The 22,678-nt window shown below is 39.7% G+C and overlaps 1 protein-coding gene across 1 annotated transcript in view; it reads left to right on the forward strand.

Annotated features, from left to right (window-relative positions):
• The window catches only part of RADX (RPA1 related single stranded DNA binding protein, X-linked), a 101,105-nt gene that overhangs the window by 48,076 nt on the left and 30,351 nt on the right, over nucleotides 1-22,678 (forward strand).

Here is a 22,678-nt window from a genome sequence, read left to right on the forward strand (position 1 = left end):
GGAAGTTGTGTTGTTTAGTGAATTTTCTCAGCCACTGGATTATTGCCTTTTGTCTCAGAGCTCTCTTATTTCTGCTCTTGACTTGACGTGCCCAAATTTCAATTCTTTGAAGCTTTCTGTATTGAGCTTCTTAGAGTAATTGTTTTAGAAAAAGCAAAAAGGATTTAAAAAAAAAAAAAAAAAAAAAAAAAAAAACGGCCCTCCTCAGAGATCTAATGGGTTATTGAAATGCTAATAGACAAAGCAACCAGGGCCATTAAGGAAAGGTGCCCTGGGCAGAGAGATCAGCCTTGCTTCGGGATTTGCATATGCGCCTCAAGGCCTGATCTCCGCCCTTCCCCTTTCTGTGTTCACCAGAACTCCAAAAATCCTCTGCTTTTACTTTGGAGCTTCTCGTGTTGTTTTCCTTCTATGCCCGTCTCCTCTCTGCTGGGCTGGCTGCTCTCAGAGTCTCTGGTGTCTGGCCTCAGTCTATCTATGGTTGGAGTTTGAATCAGTAGAATGAGTTTCCGATGAGAGCAGCCACTGCAATTCTCCCTTCTCCTTCCTGGAGCTGACAGCCCCTCCTCCCCCGGGACTGAGCCTGGCAGGGAGGGGCGCGGGTCCCCTGGCCGCAAAAACTTACAGATTTCGCTGATCTCAGCAGTTCCACGTTTTCATGAGTGTTGTATGAAGTATGCCCAAAGACAGATTGCTCTGTGGTGTCCAGTCCACGCAGTTCCTGGCTTTTTACCTACTTTCCTGGAGGAGTAACTAAAACATACAGCTCACCAGTCTGCCATCTTGCCCCGCCTCCCAATATGTCTTATCTTTGTGCCAGTACCATGCTGTTTTGACAACTGTGGCTATATAATAAGCTTCAAAGTCAGGGAGTATAAGTCCTCCCACTTCATTTTTCTTTTTTAGAGTGTCTTCAGAAATTCAAGGCATCTTCCCTTTCCAAATCAATTTGATTACTAGCTTTTCCAAGTCTGCATAGTAGGTTGTTGGAATTTTGATTGTGATTGCATTGAATCTGTAGATGAGTTTGGGTAGAATTGACATCTTAATGACATTTAGCATTCCTATCCATGAACACGGAATATTTTTCCATCTTTTAAGGTCCCCTTCTATTTCTTTTAGTAGAGTGATGTAGTTTTCTTTGTATTGGTCTTTTACATCTTTAAGTTTATTCCTAGGTACTTGATTTTTTTAGTTGCTATTGAAAATGGTATCTTTTTCTTGAGTGTCTCTTCAATTTGTTCATTTCCAGCATATAGAAACATTACTGACTTATGTGCATTATTGTTGTATCCTACTACTTTGCTAAATTTGTTTATGAGCTCTAGTAGCTGTATCGTCGATTTGTCAGGGTTTTCCAAATATAAGATCATATCATCTGCAAACAATGACAGTTTTACTTCTTCTTTTCCAATTTGGATGCCTTTTATTTCTTTGTCTTGCCGGATTGCCCTGGCTAGCACTTCCAGCACAATGTTGAATAACAGTGGTGACAGCGGGCATCCTTGTCTTGTTCCTGATCTTAGAGGGAAGGCTTTCAGTCTCTCACCATTGAGTACTATGCTGGCTGTGGGTTTTTCATATATGCTCTTTATCATGTTGAGGAGGTTTCCTTCAATTCCTGCCTTTTGAAGTGTTTTTATCAAAAAGGGATGTTGGATTTTGTCAAATGCTTTTTCAGCATCTATTGAGATGATCATTTGATTTTTCTCTTTTGATTTGTTACTGTGTTGTAATACATGGATTTTCTTATGTTGAACCATCCTTGCATGCCTGGAATGAACCCCACTTGGTCATGGTGTATGATTTTTTTAATGTGTCTTTGGATTCAATTTGCAAGTATTTTGTTTGGAATTTTTGCGTCTGTATTCATTAGGGAGATAGGACTGTAGTTTTCCTTTTTCGTAGCATCTTTGCCTGGTTTTGGTATTGGATTGATGTTAGCTTCATAAAATGAGTTAGGTAGTGTTCCATTTTCTTCGATGTTTTGAAAGAGTTTAAGTAAGATTGGTGTCAGTTCTTTTTGGAAAGTTTGGTAGAATTCCCCTATGAAGCAACCTGGCCCTGGGCATTTATTTGTGGGAAGCTTTTTGATGACTGATTGGATCTCTTTGCTTGTGATTGGTTGGTTGAGGTCTTCTGTTTCTTCTCTGGTCAGTCTAGGTTGTTCATATGTTTCCAGGAAATTGTCCATTTCCTCTGTATTATCCAGTTTGTTGGCATACAGTTGTTCATGGTGTCCTCTTATAATTTTTTTAAATTTCTTTGGGATCCACAGTAATGTCACCTTTCTCATTGATTATTTTGTTTATATGGGTCTTCTGTCTTTTTGATTTTGTCAGTCTAGCTAGGGGCTTGTCAATCTTGTTGATCTTCTCAAAGAACCAACTTTTGGTGTTATTTATCCTCTCTATTGTTTTTTTGTTCTCTATGTCATTTATTTCTGCTTTAATCCTTGTTATTTCTTTTCTTCTATTTGGTTTAGGAGTGGTTTGCTGTTCATTTTCTAGCTTCTTCAGTTGCTCCATTAGTTCTTTCATTTGGGCTCTTTCTTCCTTTTTAATGAATGCATTTAGTGCTATAAATTTCCTCCTCAGTACTGCTTTTGCTGCATCCCATAGGTTTTGATATGTTGTGTTCTCATTTTCATTCATCGTTTTATATTTAGCAATTTCACTTGCTATTTCTTCTTTAACCCACTGATTGTTTAGGAGCATGTTGTTTAATCTCCAGGTATTTGTGAATTTTCTAAGTCTCTGATGGTTATTGACTTCTAATTGTATTCCATTGTGGTCAGAGAATGTGCTTTGAATAATTTCAATTTTTTTTAAGTTTATTGAGGCTTGTTTTATGTCCCAGCATATGATCTATTCTGGAGAAAGTTCCATGAGCACTAGAGAAGAATGTGTATCCTGGTGATTTGGTATGTAATGTTCTATATATGTCTATTAAATCAAATTCATTTATCAGATTGTTTAGGTTTTCAGTTTCCTTATTGGTCTTCTGTCTGGTTGACCTATCTATAAGAGAGAGTGATGTGTTTAAGTCTCCCACAATTATTGTGGAAACATCAATTGCTTCCTTTAGTTTTGCCAGTGTTTCTCTCATGTATTTTGTGGCACCTTGATTGGCTGCATAAACATTTATGGTTCTTATTTCTTCTTGTTGAATTGCCCCTTTTATAAGTATGTAGTGGCCTTCTTTGTCTCTCATGCATCCTTGCATTTAAAGTCTGTTTTATCTGAGATTAGTATTGCTACTCCTGCTTTCTTTTGGCTGTAGCTTGCATGAAATATTTTTTCCATCCTTTCACTTTCAATTTCTTTGTGTCCCTATGTCTAAGATGAGTCTCTTGTATGCAACATATTGATGGTTCATTTTTTTTAATCCATTCTGCCAATCTATATCTTTTGATTGGAGAGTTTAATCCATTTACATTCAACATTATTACTGTGAAGGCATTTCTTGAATCAGCCATCTTATCCTTTGGTTTATGTTTGTCAGATATATTTTCCCCCCTCTCTCTTAATGCCCTTTAACGTACCCATACTGAATCTCTTTAGTACTGAACTTTTCTCCATATCTCTCTCCTTTCTTTGTTTCTCTGTTCGGTAGGGGTCCCTTTAGTATCTCAAGTAGGGCAGGTCTCTTGTTAGAAAATTCTCTCAGCATTTGTTTGTCTGTGAAAAATTTAAGCTCTCCCCTAAATTTGAAGGAGAGCTTTGCTGGATAAAGAATTCTTGGTTGGCAATTTTTCTCTCTCAGAATTTTAAATATGTCATGCTACTGCCTTCTCGCCTCCCTAGTGGCTGATGAGTAGTCACTACTTAGTCTTATGCTGTTTCCTTTGTATGTCGTGAATTGCTTTTCTCTTGCTGCTTTTAGAACTTGCTTCTTCTCTTCTGTATTTGACAGTGTGATCAGAATATGTCTCAGCGTGGGTTTATTTGGATTTCTTCTATTTGGAGTTTGCTGGGCATTTATGACTTGTGTATTTATGGTGTTTAGAAGATTTGGGAAGTTTTCCTCAACAATTTCTTTGAATACTCTTCCTAGATGTTTACCCTCCTCTTCCCCTTCTGGAACACCAATGAGTCTTTTATTTTGATGTTTTATATTATCTATCATATCCCTGAGATCCTTTTCGATTTTTTCAGTTTTTTCTGTATTCTTTCTTTTGTTCTTTCGTTTTTCCATTCTGTCATCCTCCAGGTCACTGATTCGATGTGCAGCTTCCTCTAGTCTTGTACTATGAGTATCCAGAATCTTTTTAATTTGGTCAACAGTTTCTTTTATTTCCATAAGATTGTCTATTTTTTATTTACTCTTGCAATTTCTTCTTTATGCTCTTCTTGGGTCTTCCTGATGTCCTGTATATCCTGTGCCATGCTCTTCTTCATGTCCTTTATATCCTATGCCATCCTTTTGTTGTTCATCTTTAGTTCTTTGATTAATTGATCCAAGTACTGTGTCTCCTCTGAACTTTTGATTTGGGTGCTTGGGCTTGGGTTATCCATATCATCTGGTTTTTTCATATGGTTTAAAATTTTCTGTTGTTTTTGGCCTCTTGCAATTTGCTTAGCTTGACAGAGTTCTTTTAGGATATGTAGGCTGATTCAAACCCTTATCTCTAATTTGTCAGATCTACAGCTTCGTGGAGTATACTTTCTGTAACCAGCAGGTGGCATCTGTGATCCACCTATTCCCCTCAAGCCAGTTCTCCCCAACTTTGTCTTTGTGGTGAGTGGGGGTGTGAGTCTTGTGGGGGTCCAATATCTGTTTGATTCCCTGCTTTCAATTCTTTGGGGTATATACCTAGTAGAGGAATTGCTGGGTGTGCTGGTTTGAGGCTGTTATGTACTCCAGATAAGGACATGTTCTTTTAATCCTTTCCTATGGGTGCAGACTAATTGTGAGTGGGATCTTCTGATTAGGTTGTTTCAATTGAGGTGTGACTCACCCAATTCAAGGTGGGTCTTAATACTTTACTGGAGTCCTTCATGATGATAAAAGACAGAAAAGAAAGTTGAGAGACCTCAGAGAGAGAGATGCCTAGAGAATCTTAGAGGAAAGCCCCCAGAAAAACTGAGAGAGCTACTGAAGCCAGGAGCTGAAAGCAACAGAACCCATGAGAGATGGACCAGCAGGTGCTAGAAATGTGCCTTGCTATCTAACAGAGGAACTCCGGATACCAGTGGCCTTTCTTCCGAGAAGTTATCTTCCTCTTGATGCCTTAATTTGGACACTTTCATAGCCTTAGAAATATCAGTTTGTAAACTGATAAATCCCCATTGTAAAAGCCAATCCATTACTAGTATATTGCATTCTGGCAGCTATACTGAAGTGAAACACCAGGTCATATGTTAATTCCATATTTAGCTTTCTGAGGAATCACCAAACTGTCTTCTACAGTAGCTGTACCATTTTACATTCCCACGCGCAATGAGTGAGTATTCCTATTTCTCCACATCCTCTCCCACACTTGTAATTTTGTTTTATTAATAATGGCCATTCTGGTAGGTGTGAGAAGACATGCCATTGTGGTTTGATTTGCATATCCCTAATAGCAAGTGATATGGAGCATCTTTTCATGTGCTTTTTAGTCATTTGTATTTCCTATTTGGAGAAATGTCTATTAAAGTATTTTAAGTATTTTGCCCATTTTTAAATTGAGTTGTTTGTCTTTTTATTGTTGAGTTATAGGATTTCTCTATATAGTCTATATATATATAGGATTTCTCTATATATTCTAGATATTAAACCCTTATAAGATATGTGGTTTCCAAATATTTTCTCCCATGGAGTAGGTTGTCTTTTCACTTTCTTGACAAAGTCCTTGGATGCACAAAACTTTTTAATATTTTATGGTTCCCATTTATGTATTCTTTCTTTCATTGTACTTCAGGTATAAAATCTAGGAAAACATTGTCTGCCACAAGATCTTGAAGATGCTTCCCTACATTTTCTTCTAGGAGTTTTATGGTCCTGGTTCTTATATTTAGGTCTTTGATCCATTCTGAGTTAATTTTTATGTATGGTGTGAGATAAGGGTCCTCTTTCATTATTTTGCATATGAATATGCAGTTCTACCAATACCATTTTCTGAAGAGGTTATTCTTCCAGCTGAGTGGACTTGGCAGCCTTGTCAAATATAAACTGGCCATAGATGTGAGGGTATATTTCTGAACTCTCAGTTTGAGTCCATTGGTATTTATATCTACCTTTATGCCAAAACCATGCTGTTTTGACCACTGTAACTTTGTATTATGATTAAAATCAGGATTTGTGAGCCCTCCAACTTCATTCTTCTTTTTCAAGATGTTTTTGACTGTTCAGGCTCCTTACCTTTCCAAATAAGTTTAATAATTGACTTTTCCATTTCTGCAAAGTAGGATGTTGGAATGTTGATTGGGATTGCATTGATTCTGTAAATCAACTTTGGTAGAATTGACATCTTAATGATATTTAGTCTTCCAATGCATGAACATGGAATGTTCTTCCATTAATTTAGGTCTTCCTTGATTTATTTTAGCAATTTTTGTGTAGTTTTCTGTGTACAAGTCCTTTGCCTCCTTGGTTAAATTAAGCCTATATATTTCATTGTTTTACTTACTGATTTTTGCATGTTAATCTTGTATCCTGCCACTTTACTGAACTCATTTATCTCTAGTAGCTTTGTTGTAGATTGTTTGGAACTTTCTATATATAGGATCATGTCATCTACAAATAGTGAAAGTTTTAGTACTTCCTTTCCAATTTGGATGCCTTTTATTTCTTTTTCTTGCCTAACTGTTCTAGCTAGAAGTAGTACAATGGTGAATAACAGTGGTGACAGTGGTCATCCTTGTCTTGTTCCAGGTCTTAGAGGGAAAGCTTTCAATCTTTCACCATTGAGTATGTTAACTGTATGTTTTCCATATATGGCCTTTATCATGTTGAAGAAGTTTCCTTCTATTCCTACTTTTTGAAGTGTTTTTAATCAAGAAAGGAGGCTAGATTTTGTCAAAGTTGTTTTTGCATCAATAGATACAATCACATGGTTTTTCCCCTTTGAATTGTTAATGAGGTTTATTACATTAATTGATTTTCTTGTGTTGAACCACCCTTGCATAGCTGGGATAAAATCCACTTGATCATGGTGTATGATTCTTTTAATGTGCTTTTGAGTTCAATTTGCGAGTATTTTGTTGAGGATTTTTGTATCTATATTCATAAGATAAATTGGTCTGTAATTTTCTCTTAGTATCTTTATCTGGCTTTGGCATCAGGATGATGTTTGATTCATACAATGAATTTAAGTATGGTTGACTCCTCTTCAATTTTTTGGAAGACTATGAGCAGGATTGGTATTAACTCTTATTGGAATGTTTGGTAAAATTCACCTGTGAAGAGATCTGGTCCTGGACTTTTCTTTGTTGGGAGGCTTTTGTAGACTGATTCAATCCTTTCCTTGTAATTGCTATATTGAGCTCTTCTATTTCTTCTCTAGTCAGTGTAGATTGTGTGTTTCTAGGAATTTTTCTATTTCATCTAGTTTGTCTAATTTGTTGGCATACAATTGTTCATAGTATCCTCTTACGATCCTTTTTGTTTCTGTGGGGTTGGTAGTAATGTGCCTCCTCTCATGTTTTATTTTATTTATTTGCATCATCTCTCTTTTATTCTTTGTCAGACTAGCTAAGAGATTGTCAATTTTATTGATCTTTTCAAAGAACCAACTTTTGGTTTTGTTAATTCTCTCTATTGTTTTTTATTCTCAATTTCATTTATTTCTGCTCTAATCTTTGTTATTTCTTTCCATCTGCTTGCTTGGAATTAGTTTTCTGTTCTTTTTATAGTTCCTCCAGTGGTGCAAAGGTCTTTGATCTTAGCTCTTTTTCTAGGCATATAAATTGCCCTCTCAGCAATGCCTTCAGTGCATTCTATAAGTTTTGATAAGTTGTGATCTCGTTTTCACTATGCCTCGAGATATTAACTGATTTCTCTTACAATTTCTTCTTTGGCCCATTGATTGTTTAAGACTGCATTATTTAACTTTCATACATGTGATGGTTAGGTTCATGTGTCAACTTGGCCAGGTGATGGTACCCAGGTGTCTGGTCAAGCAAGCACTGGCCTAACCATTAATGCAAGGACATTTTTGGCTGGTTAATAAACCAGAAGGCTGGTTTATTAAATCATCAGTCAATTGGCTGCAGCTGTGGCTGATTACATCAACAAAGGGCATGTCTTCCACAATGAGAGACTGCAATCAGCTGGATTTAATCCAATCAGTTGAAGACTTTTAAGCAAGACAGATAGAGGACCTTCACTTCTTCTTCAGCTGACCAGTGGAGCATTTCCTGGGGAGTTTGTCAAAGTTGCCAGTTCGTTGCCTGAGGAGTTCATCAAACACATTCATCAGAGTTGCTAGTTTGCTGCCTGAGGAGTTCATCAAACATTTTCATTGGAGCTGCCAGTCTGCTGCCTGCCCTATAGAATTTGGATTCGTGCATACCCACAGTTGCGTGAGACACTTTTATAAATCTTATATTTATAGATATCTCTTGTTGATTCTGTTTCCCTAGAGAACCCTAACTGGTACAACTTGGTACCAGGAGTGGTTCTTGAGAGACAGAATCTTAAAATGGGCTTTGACAATTGGTTTTCTACCCTGATTAGATTCAAAGGCACTGATGAGTCCATTTCCAATAATCAAGATGACACTGACAGTCCATGGTGTGAGTTGGCAATGGAGATACGCAAAATATCACCATTTGATTCTCCTAATCATATGCTTGTATGAAGCAAGGCTCCAGGTGACAGTATTTTTGACACCTTAACAGAGTTTTGCAGAGTTAAGAGGTATAATGATGTTGGGTGGTTGCTCTTAGATACGCTGGATAAAGTTAGAAAGGGATGAGCTAAAGTCTTCAATTTTAAAACGTAAGTGCTGTATGACAGATGTAAAGGTTTCTATGTGTGCGTTGAAAGAAAATCTTATTTCCTGTGGCTGCAGACTTGAGATTTCTGAAAACCAGATGCAGAGTCTCATTGTGCCAGTAGCAGATTTACAACATAAACTAAAATCTCAACCTTGCAGGGTGTCTGCTGTTAAAGTAAAGGCATTGATTGGAAAAGAATGGGATCCTGAAACTTGGGATGGTGACATATGGATTGATAATAATGGCATTGAGAACACTGGGACCCTGGATTATGCTGAGTCTTTGTTAGATATACCTGTAGTGGTCTGTCCTGAAGAAACAGCTCCCCCAACTCAAGTCTGCCCTGAGGAAACAGTTTCCCCACCTCCAGTATGCCCTAAGGAGCCTGCCATCCAACCTCCACCTAAAGAGATTAACACTTCAGTGCCTGCTAATCCTGTAATCACCTCCCCTGAGAAAGCAGCCCTCACTCCTCTGCCTGAAGAGATTAATCCTGTTTCAGAAGATGAAACTGCAACAGAATACCCTGAGGTAAATGACTTGAAAGATACTTCTAATTCTTTTAATGACTGACCCCCACTACTAGTCTGTGTTTCAAGACCTACAACTAGACTAAAGTCCCAATAGGCCCTGAAGTGTGAGGTACAAAGTGTGACCCATGAGGAAATACAGTATACTCCAAAAGAGCTGCATGAGTTTTCCAACTTACACAGACAGAAATCAGGGGAATATGTGTGGGAATGGATATTAAGGGTGTGGGATAATGGTGGAAGGAATATAAAGTTGGGTCAGGCTGAATTTACTGATATGGGCCCACTAAGTAGAGATTCTGCATTCAACATTGTAGCTTGAGGGGTAAGAAAGGGTGTTAACAGTTTGTTTGGGTGGTTAGCTGAAACATGGATCAAAAGGTGGCCGGCATTATCTGAGGTCGAAATGCCAGAACTGCCCTGGTATAATGTAGAGGAGGAGATTCAAAGGCTTAGAGAGATTGGAATGTTAGAGTGGATTTATCATGGAAGACCTGCTCACACACCCCTGGAATGTCCAGAGGACACACCTTTTACCAGGACTGTGAGGAATAAATTTGTGAGACTAGCTCTGTCATCTCTGAAGAGCTCTGTAGTCACCCTTCTCTGTAGGTCAGATATTGCTGTGGGAACTGCTGTCATTGAGCTGGAATCCTTAAACACAGTGGGGATAATCGATCCCGAGTCAGCAGAAGCCATGTGGCAGCAGTTAATCATCAAAGACAAGGTGGGCATGGCTACCATAATGGAAAACAGGCTGAAGGCAGCAGTCAAAATAATCTGACTCGCAGAGATTTATGGCGTTCACTAGTAGATCATGGAGTATCTAGCAGTAAAATTGATGGGCAGTCTACTAAATTCTTGTTTGAGATGTATAAGCAGAAGAATTCTAGGTCAAGTGAACAAAAGTCTACCTTGAATTAAAAAAAAAAAAAGAGTGTCATGGATCCTTAATCAATTCCCAGACTTAAGACAGTTTACAGATCCAGAGTCCCTTGAATGAGGGGAAGGCTGGGTACCCTTGGGGAAGGACCCTGTTACACTGGCAAAAACTTATGTTAATCTTCCTCCCAGCCTTCCCAGGGGGACCTGCAGCCTTTTACCAGGGTAACTGTGCATTGGGGAAAAGGAAATGATCAGATATTTCATGGATTATTAGACACTGGTTCAGAAGTGACATGAATTCCAGGAGACCCAAAATGTCACTCTAGTCCACCAGTCAGAGTTGGGGCTTATGGAGGTCAGGTGACTGATGGAGTTTTAGCTCAGATCCATCTCACCATGGGTCCAGTGGGTCCCCAGAACCATTCTGTGGTTATTTACCCAGTTCCAGAATGCATAATTGGAATAGACATACTCAGCCACTGGCAGAATTCTCACATTGGTTGCCTGACTCATGGAGTGAGGGCTATTATGGTGGGAAAGGCCAATTGGAAGCCATTAGAACTGCCACTGCCTAGCAAAATAGTAAACCAGAAGTAATACCAAATTCCTGGAGGGATTGCAGAGATTAATGCCACTCTTAAAGACTTGAAGGATGCAGAGGTGGTGATTCCCACCATATCCCCATTCAACTCTCCTATTTGCCTTGTGCAGAAAACAGATGAGTCTTGGAGGATGACAGTGGACTATTGTAAGCTTAACCAGGTGGTGACTCCAATTGCAGCCACTGTTCTAGATGTGTCATTGCTTGAGCAAATCAACACATCCCCTGGTACCTGGTATGCAGCTATTGATCTGGCAGATGTTTTTTTTTTTTTTTTTTTTTTTCTCAATAGCTATTAGTAAGGACCACCAGAAACAGTTTGCATTCAGCTGGCAAGGCCAGCAGTATACATTCACTGTGCTACCTCAGGGGTATATCAACTCTCCAACCCTATGTCATAATATTGTCTGCAGGAATCTTGATCATTTCTCCCTCCCCCAAGACATCACACTGGTCCATTATATTGATGATATCATGTTGATTGGACCTAGTGAGCAAGAAGTAGCAACTACTCTAGATTTGTTGGTAAGGTATTTGCATGACAGAGGATGGGAGATAAATCCAATGAAAATACAGGGGCCTTCCACCTTAGTAAAATTTCTAAGTGTCCAGTGGTATGGGGCCTGTCAAGATATTCCTTCTAAGGTGAAGGATAAGCTGTTGCCCCTACTATGACCATAAAAGAGGCACAATGCTTAGTTGGCTTCTTTGGATTTTGGAAGCAACATATTCCTCATTTGGGTGTGCTACTCTAGCCCATTTACCAAGTGACAAGAAAAGCTTCTAGTTTTGAGTGGAGAATGGAAAAATATGAGGCTCTGCAACAGGTCCAGGCTGCTGTGCAAGCTGCTCTGCCACTTGGACCATATGATCCAGCTGATCCAATGGTGCTGGAAGTGTCAGTGGGAAATAGAGATGCTGTTTGGAGCATTTGGCAGGCTCCTATAGGAGAATCACAACGCAGGCCCTTAGGATTTTGGAGTAAAGCTTTACCATCCTCTGCAGATAACTACTCTCCATTTGAGAAATAGCTGTTAGCCTGCTACTGGGCCTTAGTAGAGACAGAATGTTTAACCATGGGCCACCAAATTACCATGAGACCTGAGTTACCTATCATGAACTGGGTGTTGTCTGACCCACCAAGCCATAAAGTTGGGTGTGCACAGCAGCACTCCATCATAAAATGGAAATGGTCTATATGAGATAGAGCTCAAGCAGGTACTGAAGGCACAAGTAAGTTACATGAGGAAGTGGCCCAAATGCCCATGGCCCCCACTCCTTCCACCTTACCTTCTCTTGCCCAGCCCACAGCTATGGCATCTTGAGGGGTTCCTTACAATCAGTTGACTGAGGAAGAGAAAACTCAGGCCTGGTTTACAGATGGTTCTGCACAATATGCAGGCACCACCTGAAAGTGGACAGCTGCAGCACTGCAGCCCCTTTCTGGAATGTCCCTGAAGGACAGTGGTGAGGGGAAATCCTCCCAGTGGGCAGAACTTTGAGTAGTGCACCTGGTTGTTCACTTTGCTTGGAAGGAGAACTGGCCCAAGGTGTGTTTGTGTACTGATTCATGGGCTGTTGCTAATGGTTTGGCTGGATGGTTAGGGAATTGGAAGGAACATGATTGGAAGATTGGTGACAAAGAAGTCTGGGGAAGAGGTATGTGGATTGACCTTTCTGAGTGGGCAAAAAACATGAAGATATTTGTGTCCCATGTGAATGCTCACCAGAGGGTGAATTCAGCAGAAGAAAATTTTAATAACCAAGTGGATAAAATGACCCTTTTGGTGGATACCAATCAGCCTCTTTCACCAGCCACTGCTGTCATTGCCCAATGGGCTCATGAACAAAGTGGTCATGGTGGTAAGGATGGAGGTTATGCATGGGCTCAGCAACATGGACTTCCATTCACCAAGGCTGACCTGGCTACAGCCATTGCTGATTGCCCAATCTGCCAGCAGCAGAGACCCACACTTAGTCCCCAATATGGCACCATTCCCCAAAGTGATCAGCCTGCTACATGGTGGCAGGTTGATTACATTGGACCACTTCCATCATGGAAGGGGCAGCGATTTGTTCTTACTGGAATAGATACATACTCCAGATGTGGTTTGCCTTCACTGCATGCAATGCTTCTCTCAAAACTACCATCTGTGGACTTACAGAATGCCTTATCCACTGTCATGGTATTCCACACAGCATTGCTTCTGACCACGGAACCCACTTCACAGCAAATGAAGTGAGGGAATGGGCACATGCTCATGGAATTCTCTGGTCTTACCATGTTCCCCATCATCCAGAGGCAGCTGGGTTGATAGAATGGTGGAATGGCCTGTTGAAGACTCAACTACAACACCAACTAGGTGGCAACACCTTGCAGGGCTGGGGCAATGTTCTCCAGAAGGCTCTGTATGCTCTGAATCAGCATTCACTCTATGGTGCTGTTTCTCCCATAGCCAGGCGTATTAGGGTTCTCTAGGGAAACAGAATCAATGAGGGGTGTCTCTATCAGATTTGTAAAAGTGACTCACACAACTGTGGGTATGCACGAGTCCAAATTCTGTAGAGCAGTCAGCAAACTGTCAACTCCAAGGAAGATGTCCAATGAACTCAGGAAACGAACCAGCAACTTCAACAAACTCCTCAGGAAATGAACTGGGATCTTCGACAAACGTGTTCTACGAACTCCTCAGGAAACGCTTCACTGGGCAGCCAAAGAAGAAGTGAAGGTCCTCTAACTGTCTCATTTGTATGTCTTCAACTGATTAATTGGATTAAATCCAGCCAATTGCATTCTCTCATTGTGGAAGACACACCCTTTGGTGAGTCATCAGTCACAGCTGCAGTCAATTGACTGATGATTTAATAAACCAGCCTGTTGGTTTATTAACCAGCCACAATCATCCTCACAGCAATTGTTAGGCCAGTGTTTGCTTGACCAGACAGCTGGGTACTATCACCTAGCCAAGTTGACACATGAACCTAACCATCACACCAGGATTCACGGATCCAGGAATCAAGGAATGGAAACAGGAGTGGCACAACTCACTATCACTCCTAGCAATTCACTAGGAAAATTTTTGCTTCCTGTCCCTGCAAGCTTAAGTTCTGCTGGTCTAAAGATTTTGTTCCAAAAGGAAGAGTACTTTTTCCAGGAAACACATTAACCCCATTGAACTGGAAGTTAAGACTGCCACCTGGCCACTTTGGGCTTCTTATGCCTCTGAGTCAACAGGCAAGGAAGGGGTTTACTGTACTGGCTGGGGTGATTGATCCTAACAAGGGGAAATAGCAATGCAGCTACACAATGGAGGTAAAGAAGAGTTTTCCTGGAATACAAGAGATCCCTTAGGGCGTCTCTTAGTACTACCATGCCCTGTGAGTCAAGTCAATGGAAAACTGCAACAACCCAATCCAGGCAGGACTAACAATGGCCAAGAAACTTCAGGCAAGGAACCATGGCCAGCTGAAGTGCTTGCTGAGGGTAAAGGGAACATGAAATGGGTAGTGGAAGAAGGTAGTGATAAATATGAACTACAGCCATGTGACCAGTTATAGATATGGGGACTATGATGGCATGAATGTTTCCTCCTTGTTTTGTTATGAGTATGTTTGTATTTGTCTGTAAAGTAAATATCTTTGCTTTCTTCTCTGTCTTATTACCTTATCATATGACATGAGCTGTATTGTTCAATTTGCAGTATTTAAGTTAAAAGAAATCAATTTTAAGAGTTAATATCACCCTATTCTGGAGAGATTTAGTGCATTTCTTATACATAGGACAGCAGAATATTGTTAGGTGAAATATATGTCAGTTATTGTTCTTAAACCATACTTTAGAGCTAAAGTAGGGCTTAAGATGATATGTATAACTGCCAAGTTGGCAAGGAGTATACTGTGATGGTTGGGTTCATCTGTCAACTTGGCCAGGTGATGGTACCCAGGTGTCTGGTCAAGCAAGCACTGGCCTAACCATTACTGCAAGGAATTTATGGCTGGTTAATAAACCAGAATGCTGGTTTATTAAATCATCAGTCAACTGGCTGCAGCTGTGACTGGTTACATCAACGAAGGGCATGTATTCCACAATGAGAGAATGCAATCAGCGGGATTTAGTCCAATAAGTTGAATACTTTTAAGTGAGACAGATAGAGGACCTTCACTTATTCGGCTGACCAGTGAAGTGTTTCCTGAGGAGTCTGTTGAAGTTGCCAGTTTGTTGCCTGAGGAGTTCATCAAACATGTTCATCAGAGTTCCTAGTTTGCTGCCTGAGGAGTTCATCAGACATCTTCATTGGAGTTACCAGTCTGCTGCCTGCCCTATGGAATTTGGACTCGTGCATACCCATAGTTGTGTGAGATACTTTTATAAATCTTGTATTTTTAGATATCTCTTATTGATTCTGTTTCCTTAGAGAACCCTAACTAATACATTTGTGGATTTTCCAGTTGTATGCAGGTTATTGATTTCCAGCTTCATTCCATTATGGTCACAGAAGATGCTTTGTATGATTACAATTTTTTAAATTTATTGAGACTTGTTTTGTGGCCCAAAATGTGGTATATCATGGAGAATGATCCATGAGCACTTGAGAAGAATGTATATCCTGCTGTTTTGGTGTGCACTGTTCTGTATATGTCTGTTAGGTCTAGTTCATTTATCATATTATTCAAGTCCTTTGTTTCCTTATTGATCCTCTGACTAGATGTTCTATCCATTGATAAGAGTGGTGTATTGAAGTCTCCCACTACTATTGTAGAGACACCTACCTTCAGTTTTGCCAGTGTTTGCCTCATGCATTTGGGGCACCCTGATTAGGTACATAAATATTTTCATTGTTATTTCTTCTTGATGGATTGCCTGTTCTGGTTAGCTAATGCTGCCATTTGCAAAAACACCAGAAATAGATTGGCTTTTATAAAGGGGGGTTATTTGGTTACAGAGTTACAGTCTTGAGACCATAAAGTGTCCAACAACAGGGTACTTTCACTGAAGGATGGCCATTGGCGTCCAGAAAACCTCTGTTAGCTTGGAAGGCATGGTGCTGGTGTCTGCTTGCTCCCAGGTTGCATTTCAAAATGGTATTCTCCAAAATATTACTCTTGGGGCATTTTGTCCTCTCTTAGCTGAAGCTCCTCTCCAAAATGTCACTCTCACTTGCTCTCCAAAATGTCACTCTTAGCTGCTCTGAGTCCTTTCCTTTCTGTTTGTCAGCTCATTTATATGGTTCCAGTGATTAAATTCAGACCCATCTAAATGGGTGGGGTAACACCTCCATGGAAATTTGGCCACAGTTGATTGAGTCACATCTCCATGAAAACACTCAGTCAATAGGTTCCAGCCTAATCAACACTAATACAGTGTGCCTCCACAAGATTGCATCAAAGATAATGGCGTTTTGGGGGCCACAATACATCTGAACCAACACTCGCCCCTTTTATTATTATGTAATGTCTTGCTTTGTCTCATAACAATTCTACCTTTAAAGTCTATTTTGTCCAATATTAGTATTAGCTACCCAAGCTCTTTTTTGGTTACTGTTTGAGTGGAATTTCATTCCCCAACCTTTCACTTTCAACCTATTTATGTCTTTGAGTCTAAAGTGAGTCTCTTGTGGACAGCATATAGTTGGATCATACTTTTTTATTCATTGTGCCAATATGTGTGTTTTGATTGGGGAGTTTAAGCCATTAACATTCAAAGTTATTACTGCAAATGTACTACTTACTTCAACCATTTTATCCTTTGTTTTTTGTATGTCATACCTTTTTATTATCTCTTTTTTACCCTTTTTGTTACCCTTACTGAAAATCTTCATTTCTACACTCTACTTCAAACCTCTCTCTCCTGTATTTTCCCTTCAGCCTGCAGAACTCCCTTTAGTATTTCTTGTATGGCAGGTCTCTTGTTGATGAACTCTCTCAGTTTTTATTTATCTGTGAATATTTTATACTTTCCCTCATTTTTGAAGGACAGTTTTACTGAATAAAAAATTCTTAGCTTGCAGTTTTTCTCTTTCTGTACCTCGAATATATTATACTACTCCCTTCCAACCTCCATGGTTTCTGATGAGAAATCAGCACTTAATCTTATTGTGGTTCCTTTGTATGTGAAGAATCACTTTTCTCTTGCTGCTTTCAGGATTCTCTCTTATCTTTGGCATTTGACATTCTGATTAGTATGTGTGTCAAAGAAGTCTGTTAAGATTTATTCTTCTTGGGTTACATTGCATTTCTTGGACTGTATATTTATTTCTTTCATAAGAGTTGGGGAATTTTCAGCCATTATTTCCTCAAATATTCTTTCTACCCCTTTTCCCTTCTCTTCTCCTTCTAGGACACCCATGATGCATAAGTTTGTGTGCTTTGTGCTGTCATTCAAATCCCTGAGACCCTGCTTAATATTTTCTACTCTTTTCTTTATCTGTTCTTCTGTCTGTAAGATTTCGTTGTGTCAATTCTAGTTTACTGATTCTTTCTTCTCCATGTTCAAATCTGCTATTGTAGGCATAGTGTATTTTTATTCTATTGTGCCTTTCATTCACATAAGTTCTGTTATGTGTCTTTTCATACTTTCAAATTCTTCTTTATGCTCACCCAGTGTCTTATTAACCTTTATCTCTTTAGCCATATTTTACTTCATCTCCTTGAATTGATTTTAGAGATATGGTTAAACATCTTTAATAGTTCCAAATTCTGTGTCTCCTCCAAAGTTTTAATTTCTTCCTTTGACTGGGCCATATGTTCCCTTTCCTTAGTATGGCTTGTAATTTTTTGCTGATGTCTAGGCGTCTGATTATCTTGATGAGTTTACTCTGAAGGTCAGTTTCTCTCTCTTGCCTAGGGTTTTATTGTTTATTGGCTTTGTTAAGGCTCTTCTTTGACACTTGGTTCAATTTATTCTAGACCTTTAGAATAGCCTGTATTTAACTGATGAGATTTTTCCCCTCTTCTTCATCTGATTCTTGCCAGGCATATGAAGTATAATTTTTAAGATTTTACTATTTGTGCAATTGTTTCACCACCAGGAGAAAACTTCTTTCCTCTTTACCTTCTCTGGGAATCTTGTTCTGTTCTATTTTTGTTTTGCCTCTATAGTTTTGTTTTTTTTTTTTCCATTCCTTTCATTGTCTCTAGCTGCTTTTGCTTGGAGGGAAAATTCAGGGGAGAGTATCACCCTGGAGAGGACTTTCTAAAGTCAGTATTTCCAAGCCAAAACATGGTCAGGGACTCACAAAGGGGCACACACTGCCTCCAAAGTGCCCTGGGAAGAGGTTCAGGAAGGCTACCAAAAGCCTTTTTGATGGCTCCCTGAAACTGCACTTTCCTGGCCTGCCAAGCAGATGGCATCCTTCAGCAAACTGTTCCCTGAAGCCCTACGGATGTACTGTGTCTTTAAACCTCCATGGCCTCTACCCTTTCCAGGGGCAGGGTTGAAACAGTGGCTGCGTTGAAACAGTGGCTGCCTCCCCTTTTGTCCACGGCAGGTTGAAACAGTAGCTCAGAGCCAGGACCCAGTGATCCAAATTCACTAATCAAAAGCAATGGTCAGTGCTTGGCCATGCCCTGCCCTGTTCTTGGGGAATAGAATATTTTTGTCCATTTCTGAAGGCAGCAACTAGCTAGGGTCTGGATCCCAAGGTGGCCTGCCCTGAGAGTGATGGATGGGTGCCAGCAACTACTGCATGTAGAGGGTTACTCACAGTTCTTTACTGCAGTTTATCTGCCTCTTCCTCCTGCTCTTACCTGGATGATGTACAGTGTTCTTCTGGCCTCTGGAGCTCCTGAACAGTTGTTTCAGACTATTCTTGCCTGTTTACTAGCTGTTTTGGAGGAAGAAGTGAGTCCTGGAGCTTCTACTCCACCATCTTCCCCAGAAGTTTCCACAGGAGCCAGCAATTTGAAGTACCTTATTACAGCCAAAAAGGTTATTCAGACCACAGCCCTGTTACTTGGTCATTAGTTCTGACCTAGGGCAAATCATTATTGAGAACACTGAACAAAATTATTGGTCTTCCTTCTCTTCATTATAATGGCTGCCAACAATCAGCCGGGTACTGTGGCAATATCAGAAATCTACCCCAGAAGTACCACTTCTTCTGTTAAAATTCTTGCTACACCATCCCACTTGTCCAAAATCAATAGATAATAATCACTTAAACCTTAGCCCATTGCCTACCATATAAGAGCCACACGCTTTAAAGTGAAGTTATTGAGATAGAGTAACAAAATAAATTTTCAGTGCCTTTAGCCCAGGTACAAAATTTAAAATCTGTTGGTCATTCTCTCCCAATGTTAAGAAGCGTTTTTCATCTTTTTTTAAAATTTCTTATTTATTGAGATTGTTCACATACCATACAATTATCCAAAGATTCAAAGTGTACAATCAATCAGTTGACCCCGGTACCATCATACAGCTGTGCATCCATCACCACATAATTTTTTTTTTCAATTTTTGGAACATTTTCATTACTCCAGAAAAGAAATACAGGCAAAAAAAGGAAACTCAAAACCTCCCATACCCCTAACTACCCCCCCCTCCATTGTTGACTCATAGTATTGGTATAGTACATTTGTTACTGTTGATGAAAGAACATTAAAATACTACTAACTGTAATTAGTTTGCAACAGGTATATTTTCCCTATATGCCCCTCTATTATTATTTTTTAAGTTTCAGAATAGTATTTAATTTTCAGATATTTATAGTCATCTTATTTGATATCACAAAATAGTGGCCGTGTTATAAATTTTACAAATGAGGATATTGTTGCACTATTCTCACCATACCTAGGTTGCAGAATAAATCTGAATACAGAGCAATACTTCCCCTTCTTCCTCCTTTGTATATTTACAAACATGCCTACACATAACTCTTGCTATTCAAATTATTTTTATCTGAACCAAGGAACTAAATGCATTGAGATAATTTTGTTTTATTTATAGGAATTCTCACTGTAAACTATACAAGCTTAGGGATCAGAGCGTAAATAGATTTTTTTTTTTTTTGCCAAACCCTCTATCTGACTCAGAAGCTAAAATGGTTCAGTATTTTCCATTAACTATGCAATAAATAGCAAATCTTGGGTCCACAATTAATGTTCTTTTGTTTCAGTGTATGAAATAGAAGTTAATAATTGCCACTTAAATTTAGTGGTTCAGTGACTACAATAACAGATGTCTCTTCATATATAAATAGACATTTTCACCAACACTGCTCTCTATATGCCTTTGCTCTATATATCTAATGCCTATCTCAAGATAATGGCATCTAATCTACAGCAACCAATAAAACATAATTGAGAATACACAATTTTCAATGGTCTCAAAAAGTATGAGTATTCCTTTGGATTTTCAAAAGAAGTCTATATTTTCAGACATAAATTTAATAGTTTCTAATTATTCTTAGTCTAATTCCTGTTTTATCAATTAGGAAACTAAGAATCATCTTACAAGTTAAGTGATATGACCACATTTACAATCAGCAAGTCAGAAAAGTGAGGTAAGTATCTTCATCTTCTGACTCCTAGTGTTTCAGAAAGAATGCCCTACAATAAACTTGCGTTATCCATTTGAAATAGAATGAAAGCAATAGTAGCATGGAATAGGATCTGATACCAAGTATGTTTTCTCTTTCATAATGTCACCATTCTGCAATGTCTGTTTATTCCTCTCTGAAATATGGAATTAAAAATAATTTAATGTAGGGTTGTGTCTTATGATGACTATGATGACAATAAAGCCAAACATATTCAGTGGTCACTATATGGCTAAAAAAATGCATCTTCATCTAATATTATGGAACCTTTCTCCATATCTCTCTCTCCTTTCTTTCTCTGTCAATAGGGCTCCCTTTAGTATCTGAAGTAGGGCAGGTCTTTTATTAGCAAAATCTCTCAGCATTTGTTTGTGAAAAATTTAAGCTCTCCCTCAAATTTGAAGGAGAGCTTTGCTGGATAAAGAATTCTTGGTTGGCAGTTTTTCTCTCTCAGAATTTTAATACGTCATGCCACTGCCTTCTTGCCTCCATGGTGGCTGCAGAATAGTCGCTACTTAGTCTTGTGTTTTTTCCTTTGTGTGTGGTGAATTGCTTTTCTCTTGCTGCTTTCAGAACTTGCTCCTTCTCTTCAGTATTTGGCAGTCTGATCAGAATATGTCTCAGAGTGGGTTTATTTGGAGTTCGCTGGGCATTTATGCTTTGTGTATTTGTGTTGTGTAGAAGGTTTGGGAAATTTTCCCCAACAATTTCTTTGAAAACTCTTTCTAGACCTTTACCCTTCTCTTCTCCTTCTGGGACACCAATGAGTCTTATATTTGGATGTTTTATTTTATCTGTCATATCCCTGAGGTCCATTTCAATTTTTTCAATTTTTTCCCCATTCTTTCTTTTGTTCTTTCATTTTCTGTTTTGTCCTACTCCAGGTCGCTGATTCATTGTTCAACTTCCTCTAGTCTTGTACTATGAGTATCCAGAATCTTTTCAATTTGGTCAACAGTTTCTTTTATTTCCATAAGGTCATCTATTGTTTTATTTACTCTTGAAATTTCTTCCTTTTGCTCTTCTAGGCTCTTCTTCATGTCTTTTATATCCTGTGCCATGCTCTTCTTCATGTCCTGTATATCCTATGCCATGGTCTCATTGTTTGTCTTTAGTTCTTTGATTAATTGCTCCAAGTACTGTGTCTCCTCTGATCTTTTGATTTGGGTGCTTGGGTGTGGGTTACCCATATCATCTGGTTTTTTCATATGCTTTAAAATTTTCTGTTGTTTTTGGCCTCTTGGCATTTGCTTAACTTGATAGGGTTCTTTTAGGATACATATGCTAATTCAAATACGTCTCTCTAATTTGTCAGATCTACAGCTTGGTGGTGTGCACTTTAACTAACCAGCAGGTGGTGTCTGTGAGCCACCTATTCCCCACAAGCCAATTCTCCCCAACTTTGTCTTTGTGGTGTGTGGGGGTCTGATTCTTGTGGGGTCCAATTGGTGCACCAGTTTTGCATGTGTAGTTGGTGCTGTCTGCCCTGAATGTGGGGTGTGTGTCTGAGTGGTTAGGAAGCAAGGGCAGCTTTAACAATCAAACCACCCAGGTGTTCCTGGAGATTTAAGGCTGTTCCAAGAGTCTAAACCTTCAGTTCAGTCTCGCCACAGATTGTCTCTGCTGCTGACCCACAAGTTCTTGGTGTTGGCATATGGTTCCTGGGATTTCCATGTGGGTCCTTTTTCCAAGCCATGCCCTTCAGGGGCCTCTGCTGAGGGAAGGCTCTGCTACATCACAAGTGCCCGCCAACCCTCAAGGGAAGTTCTGGGTTGCAGGGCTGTGTAGGGGCATTCCCAGGCTGCTGAAAGGATGGCTCAATGGGGTGTGTTAATTTCCCCCTTTTTGCACCACTCTGCTTTCCTGGCTCCAGGACAATTAGCTGTGGGTGCGCAAAAGGCTATTGTCCACACCTGATATTGTGGCATGTGCTTGTGATGCTGGAAACACTTCCCATCACCCTGGGTTTTTTTGGCGCAGCTCTGGGCTGTGGTGCCGGTGCCAGGGAGGAGCGTTCCCAGCCCGCTGGGAAGATGGCTGCAAGGGGCGTGGTTTTTTCCCCCTTTTGGCTAACCTCTGCCTGCCTTGCTCCAAGACAATTAGCAGCAGGTGCGCAAAAGGCTATCATCCACACCAGATACTGAGGCGTACTAACAGGTAGTGGAGACGCCATTCCTGCCGCACTTCCCTGTGCAGTTCTCA

The sequence above is a fragment of the Choloepus didactylus genome, chromosome X (genome assembly GCF_015220235.1).
Source record: "Choloepus didactylus isolate mChoDid1 chromosome X, mChoDid1.pri, whole genome shotgun sequence".
NCBI classification, from domain to species: Eukaryota; Metazoa; Chordata; class Mammalia; order Pilosa; family Megalonychidae; genus Choloepus; species Choloepus didactylus.